This window comes from Dendropsophus ebraccatus, chromosome 11 (genome assembly GCF_027789765.1).
Source record: "Dendropsophus ebraccatus isolate aDenEbr1 chromosome 11, aDenEbr1.pat, whole genome shotgun sequence".
Classification (NCBI taxonomy): domain Eukaryota; kingdom Metazoa; phylum Chordata; class Amphibia; order Anura; family Hylidae; genus Dendropsophus; species Dendropsophus ebraccatus.
In genome coordinates, this window is record NC_091464.1 from 70,064,529 (window position 1) to 70,077,413 (window position 12,885).

A 12,885-nucleotide genomic window follows, 5' to 3' on the forward strand; every position below is an offset into this window, starting at 1 on the left:
GAGTGTTGATTATTAATCTGTCCAAGGATTGTTGTATGGGCACCTGGAACAGGCCCAAGGATATGTCTGAATAAGGAAAGTTAGTTTGAGAGCTTTTGGGTATAGATACTGATGTATATGGAGACAACAGTCTCTGTATAGTGCTGTAGTATATGTACAGTGCTATTTCTTTAGAGCTAAGAGGAATTTTCTAGAAGATAATAAAGGTTTATACACAGTAGAGTCTCAAAATTATGACCACTTCAATGTTGGCACCGTCTAGTTCATGAAGGACATCACATGTGGCGAGTGGCTTGGTGGGTATATGAGGTGTGTGATAGTCTGCACACATACTCCTGTTACGGTCTGCACCCACTCCCTGTGCCTGTCATCAGGGGCCAAACATCATCACCTCTCCCCCCCCCCCCTTTGCCGGTCAACTTACATGTCCCAGCTCCAGTCTCCTGCTCCTCAGCCGACACATGTGTCCCCGCCTCCTAGGGCACGCACCGGCTTCTCTGAATTTAAAGGTTTAAAGGGACAGTGCAGCCCTAATCAGTCTATATGCACAAACACACCCTTATAAATCCCTGCCTTGCCCTGACCCTGGTATTGGAGACTCTGCATGCTTCCTAGTGTGTGGTCCTGGCTCATCCATGATTCCTGCCCGTGGTTCCAGCCATGTTCCTGTTGCCTATGGTTTCAGCCGTGAGTTCTGCTGTGTTCCTGTTGTTCTGGTTTCAGCCATAAGCCCTGCTGTGTCCCAGCATTCCTGCCTACATGTCTCCAGGTGCACCATGGCCACCACTGCTAGAAAGCCAAGCCAGGGGTAGCAACCTGGGGGTCACCTGCTGCAGCGCACCTTGCTGTGGGCGCTGGTGAAGACTCTGCTCCCTGGTGCAGTTTATGCCATCACTAGTGGTGGTACAGTGGATCCATGACTCCAGTTGGGACAATCCCTCATTGTTCTCAGGGGTAAAAGGGGTGATTTATCAGAGTTGAAAAAAGGGATGATTATTGGCCTTTGGACAAAGGATGGGGGTACAGTATTTCTAAAACTGTGCAGTTTGTCAGCTGTACTCATGCTGATGTGGTGAAAGTATGGTAAGTGGACAAATGGCGCCTTTGTCATCAATGGCAGAGGTAAGGACATATACAAAGGTGCACAAGGGTAGACTGACAGGCGACAGTGGAGCACCTCACCACTAAAATGAGCCATGGGGCTACCAGATGCATGCCTAACACAACCCTATTGCATATGGGTCTCCAGACCAGTTAAATGGTCACCGCTCCTCTGCTGACCAATTGGATGAGCAGAAAAGGCTTACATTTTCACAGCTGTATCGGAATTTCACCAACGCTGATTATTAAACTGCTATCCTGTCCTCTCTTCTCGCGTTTTCTGCTTCATCAAACCAATGGACATTGACATATCGGGCAAGAAACATAAGAGGACAAACACTGCTGGAAGAGATGATTTTGGTGTAAATTCATTCTTTTAGATCACAAACACCCATACACACTCAATGTCTTTCTTGGGGGGATGTGAACTTCTAGCAAGGGTTTCCCTAGGTTGAACCTGATGGACTCTTGTCTTCTTTCAACCTTATTTACTATGTTACTATGTAAGATGTCACATGGCTAGAGATGACTGGCATTGGTTGGAAGAACAAGACCTAGACTTCCAAGTACTACACTGGCCCCATATTTCTTCAGGACTTGAACCCAATAGAGCATCTGTGGAACCACCTTAGTTCATTCTATATATCCTCCACCAAACTCCCTCAGGCAGCTGTGCAATGCTCTGCAGTCAACATGGCTCCAGATACCTATGATAAACTACCAGGACCTTAGCGTGTCACTCTGGGCCATAAAGATAGGTTGGTAGATAGATAGATAGATAGATAGATAGATAGATAGATAGATAGATAGATAGATAGATAGATAGATAGATAGCTTTGAGTGCGTAGGTGCCAGCGGTCCAGGTCCTGACCTCAGACCGAATTCATATAGCAGTAGAAAGTCCGCGGCACACAAAGTTAAAGAAGAAAAAAAACTGTGATTTATTCAATTCATCAAAATGCAGCAATCCAATGACGCAACGTTTCGATGTTATCGTAGATAGATAGATAGATAGATAATGTTAGAAGCTTTCATTTTATGTTTTTGCTGTTTTTTCCCCCCATTTATTACACAGATCAAACAAACAGCATAGTATAACTATTTCTCCATAAAACTATCAAAAATAAAAAAATAAACATCACAGGAAAAATATGACATATACCCAACGTATCAATATTAACAATGAAAAATATAGCACATAAAATTGCACAGATCAAAAAAAAAAAAATAATAATAATATTCCTCTGTGGACACAGTTGTTAAAATACAATGTATTTTGATCAGCACGGGAAAGGATGAAGGATGGTGGGAAATAAAACAATAGGGAAAGGTAATTCTCTGAGGATTAATAGGTTGGGATAGAGAAAAAAGAGATATTACTAACAGTGATGATGAAATACATCACAGGAATAGGGAGGTAAAAGATAGATCGCTGAGCACTGGTGAGTTACTATGGCTTACTATCCAGTGTATGAATCTCAGGCTTCACAGATAATAGTTATATCCTCCGACTTCTCCACCAGCCGTTGATCACACAAAAGCAAACACCATGGACCGGAGTGACATATCAGCTGCAGATAAATCTTTTATTACTCCTGATGTAAATATGTTTTGCTTTCCTACATTGCATTTGCATATTTTTTGTCTTGTTGCTATTGTGTCACATAATACATGACCTTACACGTAATGCGGGAGCCGTGTTATCACTGATAGCATCCTATAGTGAATAAAACATGTGTTTATGAAATATGTTTGTTTCCACTTCTTTCATTCACTCCATCTCCACAATGTCCTCCTACTTTCTATTATTCCTTGTTACTGCCAGTCCAACAAGATTAATACATATGTATGGGAAATGCTGATTTCTATTGGCCGAGCAGTTGTTCATTCCCCGTTGATTGTATTTGACTTATCTCTATGTTACCTTCCGTATTCATGATATGCACCCTTACACGTTTACCTTGGCTAATTCAAGTTCAACGTATACAGTTTTAGAATCTTCAATGAAATAAAGGTTAAAAAAAAAAAAGAAAAGAAAGAAAAAAAATATTTTGTTTCTGCATAGAATTTTTTTTTTTGTTTTGTTTGTTTTTTGGTTTGGTTATTAAAAGATATTTAACATCTTTTTTCTGTATCTTCAGGCTTTATTTTTATATCATTTTTATATTAGCTTTTTTTCTTTTTGTGAAATCAGAGGAAAATGTAAAAATAAATAAAAAAAATAAATATGTCTGTTTCATAAAGTCACAAATCTTTCCTTTCCACTACAGTTATTTCTATATAGACCAGGAATGGGGAACCTGAGGCCCTCCAGCTGTTGCAAAACTACAATTCCCATCATGCCTGGCAGTCAAAGCCTTAGCTTGTCCAGGCTTGATGGGAATTTTTGTTTTGCAACATCTGAAGGGACAAAGATTCCCTATGCATTATATAGAGGTTATGTAGATTGGCTGGGTCTAGAAGCTATGGTTTGAACTATGGGTGGCTTTTGGCTTGTTTGCTGTGAGGTTTACACTGGGCAGTGACTTAGATTGAACGTTTACAGGTGTTAAACATAAGCAACAGCTAAAGACCTATTGAATACTGTAAGTATACTGAGCTGTCAACAGATGGCGCTGTGTTGAAGGGTCGGCTGCCTTTAAGCATCTTTTGTTCAAGAATACTAATATTACCAGTCACTTACTCTTAGGGCCCTATTACATGGGACTATTCTAGTGCGAAAAATCGTTACATCGTTCTTATTTAAATGTAGGCAGGCAACAATCAAAAAAATGTTCATCTGTCGTTGATGGCATTTTTTGAGTTTGACCTAAAGTCATCGTTAATCATCTGATCATTGATCATTCAGTGTAAGGCCCCGTTCCCACTGAGCAAAACTAGCGGAATTCCGCGGCGGAACATGTTCATTCTTGAGCGTGGACAGGGCAGGAGTGCACATCTCCCATAGACTCCCATTATGAGCGGGAGGCTAATGGCATGAATTCCGCTAGTTTTGCTCAGTGGGAACGGGGCCTAATTCCACATTGTTCATTTGCTGGGTTCAGATGGAGTAAACGATCGTACCTTACAAATGTCATTCTGTTTAATATGATTAACTACTTCAGCTAGCTCTCTTATGATCTATTATCGTTAATCATTAAAAATTGTTTGTCTTATAGTACATTTACACCGATGTTCCACTTTTTTTTATAAATATGCAGCTCAGCTCCCAGAAAAACTTTTCTTTCTCTATAAGGGGGGGGGGGGGGGGGGGGTCATATTATGAAATCCGCACGGATAAATTCCGGCAGATTCTGGCGGATTTCGTCACTAGTACCCACTCAAGTAGATATGCACTCACTAGTACGCGCTCACGTAGTACGCATTCACGTAGACACGCATGTACCAGCTCACAGCTGCACGACTCTCTGCCCGTGCCATAGACACCGCCGAAAGAATTGATATGTCCATTCTTTTGGCGGAATGCGGAATCCGCCGTGCATAGAATGGTGTCTATGATACAGGCGGAGAGGTGTGTGGCCTCGAGCAGGTACGAGCAACGGAATCCGACGGAACTTATCCTTGCAGATTCCGTAGTCTGAACCCACCCTTAAACTGGACATCTCCTTTGTCTATTAAAAGGCTGCCTATAAAGAAACACATGATGATACACATCACTGTTACTTCTCCATTGTCCCTGCAGACCCTGCATAAGTGCAAGGGGGAGACACAATAACATGTATCATCATGTGTGCCTCCATAAGCAGCCTTCATATAACCAGAGGAGTTGTCCGGCTGCATTAGAACATGGGCTGAGTTAAAGACTATAGCAATTAATATAACAGCAAGTGACTCGCTGGCATGATTATTATTCATATATAAAAGATGCCTACAGGTAACCAACCCCTTTAACTGGTAATGTTTATTGATGTGTATAATGCTATGCTGCTCTCCTCCTCTTCTCTCTTTCCTCTTCCATCAATCTGTTACACCTGATCTATTATGTACAGTATGTCCCAAGAAAAAAGGTAAATTCTAGCACAATGTCTGACTGCTGATGCTTCTGTAACAATTGGAAAACTCATTCACCCTATCAGTGGTCTATGGAAAGGCGCTAAAAAGGTTGTTCTTTTTATTTTTAAAGTGACTGGGTTGGGGGGGGGGTTCCCTTCTAATCCAGAACAGCCTCTTATATTCTCCTAACTCTTTTACTAGAGGACATTCCGTATAGCCAGGGTGAAAACTGGACAATTTCTTTTGAGATTTGGGCTCCCATTAGTTTTAAATGACTATGAGTACTGGAAATAGTGAGAATAGAAACAGTGAGAGTATAAAAAAATTATTCAATTTTTCTTCTTCAAGGTTGCAGATTTCCATGACAGACACCAGGATTGTCCTGCAGAGTGTGAATATAAAGCTGTGGTCAGTCACTGCCAGATGAATGAAAGGTGAAGCAGTGATTCTATCATACCACTCCTTGCCAGTTTCATAAAAGCTCATCCTGATTAATTACACCAGAAATCTGCCGGCCTGTTAATTGATAAATCCAATTAATCTCAGCAAATTGAGTCTGGCAAGTACAAGATTTTCTCCATGTTTCTAATTGTCAGACATTTTAATCTTAAAACAGTTATCACACCTATAAAGAAGCAAGATTCTACCATTGTACTGAGCCCGACAAGACGCCATGTAGTATGTATTCACATCGGCCCTTTTGTTACAATTTTTGTATTAGTGTATTGTCTGCTTATTGGCAGGGCCGTCTTACCCATTGGGCATGGTAGGTGGCTGCCCGGGGGCCCTTGCGTCCTAGGGGGCCCCTGCCCGCTGTCACAGCGGGCAGGGGCCCCCTAGGATGCAAGGGTCCCCAGGCAGCCGCCTACCATGCCCAATGGGTAAGACGGCCCTGCGCGCCCCCCCTTCCCCTTCTCTCTCTCTTGCGACCGCAAGCACTTTGCTTGCAGTCGCAAGAGGAAATCCGGGGTTTCCCAGGGAGCGCACGCATCAGGAACCTCAATGTGCGTCGTTGGGACTTCCTGTACCGGAAGTCCCGGCCCGGGCGCACACTGAGCTTCCGGATGTGTGTGCTCCCTGGGAATCCCCCAGGGAGCGATGCATTAGTCGGGGGCAGAAGAGGAGAAGAAGCAGCAACAAGGGAGTGCTTGTTAGGTGAGTTGTGTGTTTGTTTGTTTTTATCTGCTGTGCAGGGGGGAGTGATCTATAAGGGGGAAATACGGGGGAGCCATCTATACGGGGGGGATACAGGGGGCAGCCATCTATAAGGGGGAATACAGTGGGGAACCATCTATAAGGGGGGAATACAGGGGAAGCCATTTACAAGGGGGGAATACAGGGGGAGCCATCAATAAGGGGGGAATACAGGGGGAGCCATCTATAAAGGGGGAATACAGGGGAAGCCATCTATACGGGTGGATACAGGGCGAGCCATCTGTACGGGGGGATACAGGGGGAGCCATCTGTATGGGGGGAATACAGGGGGAGCCATCTATAAAGGGGGAATACAGGGGAAGCCATCTATACGGGTGGATACAGGGCGAGCCATCTGTACGGGGGGATACAGGGGGAGCCATCTGTACGGGGGATACAAGGGGAGCCATCTATAAGGCGGGGGGATACAGGGGGGAGCCAACTATAAGGGGGGAATACAAGGGGAGCCATCTATAAGGGGGAATACAAGGAGAAGCCATCTATACGGGGAGGGCGGGATACAGGGGGGAGCCATCTATAAGGGGGGAATACAGGGGGAGCCATCTATAAGGGGGAAATACAGGGGAAGCCATCTATAAAGGGGGAATACAGGGGAAGCCATCTATAAAGGGGGAATACAGGGGAAGCCATCTATACGGGTGGATACAGGGGAAGCCATCTATAAGGGAGGGATACAGGGGGAGCCATCTATAAGGGGGGATACAAAGGGAGCCATCTATAAGGGGGGATACAGGGGGAGCCATCTATAAGGGGGGAATACAGGGGGAGCCATCTATAAGGGGGGATACAGGGGAAGCCATCTATAAGGGGGGAATACAGGGGGGAGCCATTTATAGGGGGGATACAGGGGGGAGCCAACTATAAGGGGGGAATACAGGGGGAGCCATCTATAAGGGGGAATACAGGGGGAGCCATCTATAGGGGGGGATACAGGGGGGAGCCATCAATAAGGGGGGAATACAGGGGGAGCCATCTATAAGGGGGAAATACAGGGGGTAGCCATCTATAAGGGGGGAGCCATCTATAAAGGAAGAATACAGGGGGGAGCCATCTATAAGGGAAGAATACAGGGCGGAGCCATCTATAAGGGAAGAATACAGGGGGAGCCATCTGTACGGGGGGAATACAGGGGGGAGCCATCTATACGGGGGGGATACAGGGGGGAGCCATCTATAAGGGGGGAATACAGGGGGGAGCCATCTATAAGGGGGGAATACAGGGGGGAGCCATCTATAAGGGGGGAATACAGGGGGAGCCATCTATAAGGGGGGAATACAGGGGGGAGCCATCTATGAGGGAAGATTACAGGGGGAGCCATCTGTACAGGGGGAATACAGGGGTGAGCCATCTATAAGGGAAGAATACAGAGGGGAGCCATCTATAAGGGGGGAATACAGGGGGGAGCCATCTATAAGGGGAGAATACAGGGGGGAGCCATCTATAAGGGGAGAATACAGGGGGGGAGCCATCTGTAAGGCGACAATACAGGGGGAGCCATCTATACGGATGGATACAGGGGGAGCCATCTATAAGGGGAGAAAACAGTGGGGAGCCATCTATAAGGCGACAATACAGGGGGAGCCATCTGTATGGGGGGAATACAGGGGGAGACATCTATAAAGCAGGAATACAGGGGAAGCCATCTATATGGGTGGATACAGGGGGGGAGCCATCTGTAAGGCGACAATACAGGGGGAGCCATCTATACGGGTGGATACAGGGGGAGCCATCTATAAGGGGAGAAAACAGTGGGGAGCCATCTATAAGGCGACAATACAGGGGGAGCCATCTATAAGGGGGGGATACAGGGGGAGCCATCTATACGGGGGGATACAGGGGGAGCCATCTATAACAGGGGAATGCAGGGGGAGCCATCTATAAGGGGGGAATACAAGGGGAGCCATCTATAAGGGGGTAATACAGGGGGAGCCATCTATAAGGGGGTAATACAGGGGGAGCCATCTATAAGGGGCCAATACAGATGTGCAGTTTGTAGAGAGATGAGGATGCTGAAAGAGTGAGGAGCCTAATATGTCTGTCTGGCAGATTCTGTGGATTCGTGGCTCGGAGAAGTTCTCATAACGGCCCAGGGCAAATGGAGAAGTAGATGAAAAGGGAAGAACTCCGATCAGAGAAGACGTCCCCTGTGAGTCACTTGATGTATCTGCACTGTAATGTATATGGTGTACAGAACCTGTGTAGAGCTGGGTACCTCTATATGACTGGATGAGGTGATAGTGATCTGTGTACAGTGGATTAGTCAGTAGCAGCGGTGGTGTTAGTCCGTATGCGGTGGTAATATTTGTTGCTTGTTATCTGGCATATATATAGAGAAGGGCAAAACAACATGTCTCATATAGACAGAGGGGCAACAACATGTAAATTATATTATATATGAACCATGTTGTTTCCCTGTATACAGTATACAGGGAAACAACATGGTTCTCATATATAATAGTCATGTTGTTGCCCCTCTGTATATATGAGACATGTTGCACTGGTGTGACAATAAACCCTGCAGATTGCTGTTGGAAGTGCTGTCTCCATTGCGTTTTTTAGATACTTTGAAGCCAACCTGGTCTGGTTTGGTGAGGCATGCACGCACGGTTATTTTTTGTTTTTGTGCTGCTGAGAGACTGTGTTGTAAATTAAAGTTTATGTTAACAATAATGTGTATTTTTTATCATAAGCAATTGTACTGGCTAGGGGCGGGGTTGCAAAGATAAGGGGGTTTTGATGGCGGCGGCCGTGGGGGGGGGGCAAACACACCTCTGCCCAGGGGCCCATAATGCTGTTAAGACGGCCCTGCTTATTGGTTGTGATGAGAATCCCGATGTTCAGTTTAGATGCCGAACACTAAAATAAAATAAAAAATTGTGATCAGTTTGTGTTCATCGAACATTCATGAAAAAATAACGAACATACAGTTTAAGCGTACGTTTCGGTCTACACACATGCGTACAGATAATCAGGCGCAAAAGTGTAAATTATGTAGCTGTGTATGTTTTGGTCTACGAACAAGCACACAGATTATCAGGTGCAGAGCATAAATTATGCCGTTGCGTACGTTTTGGTCTAAAGTTACGCACATGCGTAAAGATTATCAGGTGCAAAGCGCAAATTGCGCAGTTGTGTACATCGCAGGATAGACATTTTCATGTTCCAATATGTTTAAAAATGATAGTTATAACAATTCCTGTCATCGAGCAAATTGTTCATGATCGGCGAACACTAACATATGAACATTTACAAACATGTTCGCTCATCACAACTTGGCCATTAGTAAGGGTGGAAAGGGATTTTTTGCAACATAAAAAAAATCTGTAAGGCCATAATATAAAAGCTTTGACTTGAGAAGTCATCCCATTTCCATATACCCTATTAGGCATAGTGATATTATAGGAGGGCTGTCCCCTGTTTCACTCTAGAAATGCTGCAAGGGAAGTACCTGGCTTACCACAGCTACTTAAAGGGGTTATCCAGTGCTTATTGTTTTTGTAGGGCTGGATAACCCCTTCAAAGAAACCAGCCAGCAGTTTTTTGCTGACTATAGTAAATGCAGAGTACAATAGGGCTTCTTACCCTGAAGCAGGAAATGTAATTCTTATTTTAATCCCTTGTTCCTGGGGTGTGAAATATATTGTTGTAAGTACCATTACCAAAATTATTATTATTATAATTATTATAATTATTATTATTATTATTATTATTTATTTTAACCTAAACAGAAATATATTCTGGGCTGACAACATCTTTTCAAACAAAGCTGGTCTGGCAAGCCGCAGATCTTTGCAGCTCCAACTTAAAGGAGAAGTCCTTCAACTTTTAAAATCCAGCAGCCGGCAGGGTGGAAATTAATTAAGTATGTCAAGTATGAACTTACCCCTCCGTGTGCCCGCGGTGAGTGGTGGGACTGGCCCCCCTGCCCCCTCCGGGCTCTGGTATCTCCAGCACTGGTACGCCACGACCCATCTGATGGACTGGCTACCAAGCCAGTCAGTGACTGAGGCGGGACGCCATTCCAATCACTGATTAGCTGAGAGGCCAGTCCATCAGCTGAAACAGGAATTTTCCCCATGAGTTGTAACGTCACCTCAACTAAGGGGAAAATGCCTTCTGATGGGGGTCCTGAGGCAGGTACCGCCGCTCGCCGTGGGCATAGGGAAAGGAAAGTTTGTACTTGTAATCAATTTCCCCCCTGATTTTGTAAATTGCCGGACTTCTCCTTTAAGTTGGAGATGTAAAAATCTGCTGATCTTGCCAGACCAGCTTTGTTTGAAAAGATGTTGTCAGTGCAGAATACATTTCTGTCCAGGCTAAAATAAATAAATCAAAAATTATAATAATAACCTAAACTTGGTTGGTACTTTCAACAATATGTAAAGGAAAGGCCCACCTGTTTTCATATATATATATATATATATATATATATATATATATATATATATATATATATATATATATACATTACTGTTATACAGACCTATGTGCCTCCATCCTAAGAGCCTAAAAAAGAACCGAACCCTTTGCAGTCTGAATCTGCAGTCATACTTCCTTTCATCTGTTCATTACAGTTGGTAGATTAACAAGATGTAAGCAACAGATGGAAGAAGGTTTCCCTACAGGATTACACTATACTAGGATACTACACTGGTCTTTAAAGTCACAATAATAACATTATATCTGTATTGTGCTGTTTCTCTGTAATTCTTAAACTGGGTATCCAGGATTAGAGGAAACACAGCTATTTTTTTGCAAAAACAGCACCACCCCTGTCTTCAAGTTGTGTGTGGTTCTACAATTCAGCTCCGCTAGCTTCAATGGAACTGAGCTGCAAAACCCACACCCAAACTGAGGTCAGGAGAGGTGCTGTTTCTGGATGAAAGTGGCCATGTTTTTCTTTGCCTGGATAACCCCTTTAATACCCTTAAATTACTAAAAAAAACCAACTGGGCATTACCACAGAACGAGATAGTGTATTGACACACCCCAACTGGTAAGACCCTGTAATCTATTTAGTCATACTGTAACTCTAAGAATAACAGTACAGTACAAAGCTACAAGAAAGGATGTGTCAGACTCGGTAGGCAGAAATAGTACGAGACAGTGAGCCCTGAAGCTAGACCCACCTTCTGACCCTACCTGCTTGCCGCAACGACCCTAAATGGTCGCGGACAACCACGGTGCTGGTCCCTATACTGATATAAGTGTAAACACGAAACAAAGACAGACAAACGAACACAATAGAGAGGAGTCAACAAGCCAAGTCAATAACACACGGGCAGCGAGGTACAAAATCGAAAGACAAGCCGGAAGTCAGTAACAAGCAGAAGGTCAGAAAACGCAGCAACAACAGAGGAAGGATAGGGCAGGGAAGGCAGAACCAGGATCAGGGGAGCTGGGACTAGAACAATCTAATAGCCAGCACATGAGTCTGATACTGGCTATACTTTATACTGGATCAGGAGTCCAGACCAGCCCCTCATTGGTCCGGCCTCCTGAATCCAAAGTCTGTGCAGCTGAGACACTGCAGGCTGAATGGCAGAGCGATCTGCCCCTCAGCCTGAGTGTGACCGCACTCAGCTGTGAGAGCTGGGCGGAAGCCGGCCGTGACACGGAGCCGCGGCGTCCCAGGTTGTCAGGGACGCCATCGGGTCTCCGTGACGTCACGCGGCTCCGGCGGCTGATGCGGCGCTGTGTCCTAGCGCCGTCAGACGGGGCTGAGGCCGAGGAGGACGCCGCTGGATCCACGGCAGGTGAGTTGCTTACATTACCCCCTCCCTTATGAGGGGCCTCAGGACCCTTAGTAACAGGACCAGGTCTAGAAGGGTTGTGCAAATGATATTGCCGAATGAGACGTGGTGCATGCATATCCCTACTTGCTACCCAAGTGCGCTCCTCTGGGCCAAATCCTCTCCAATGAACCAGATACTGTAAAGAATTCTGAACTCGGCGAGAATCCAGAATCCTCTCCACCTCATATTCAAGTTCACCCTGAATAATCAAAGGAGCAGGGGGAGCAGATGGTAACACGGGATTAACATATTTTTTCAACAGAGACTTATGGAAGACATCGTGAATTCTTAGACTCTTAGGCAATAGTAACTTAAACAAAACTGGGTTGACGACCTTTACTATGGCATAAGGACCAATGTATTTAGGAGAAAGTTTACCAGATGGTGTTTTCAATCTCAAGTTTCTAGTAGAAAGCCATACCTTGTCACCTACCCCGTACTCAGGGCCAGATATGCGTCTTTTGTCTGATTGTTTCTTACAATTTTCTTGGGCTTTAACCAGGTTCTGAAGAGCCTGGGCCCAAACTGTGCACAGTTTTCTGTAGATTTTTTCGGCGGATGGATTAATGGACTCGGCCGCATGTACAGAAGAACAACGAGGATTAAACCCAAAATTACAAAAAAATGGTGACATTTTGAGAGACTGACTTTCACGATTATTTATGGCAAACTCTGCCAAAGGTAAGTATTCTCTCCATTTCTCCTGTGACCCTGCAACAAAGCATCTCAAGAACTGCTCCAGTGACTGGTTAACCCTTTCCGTCTGACCATTGGACTGCGG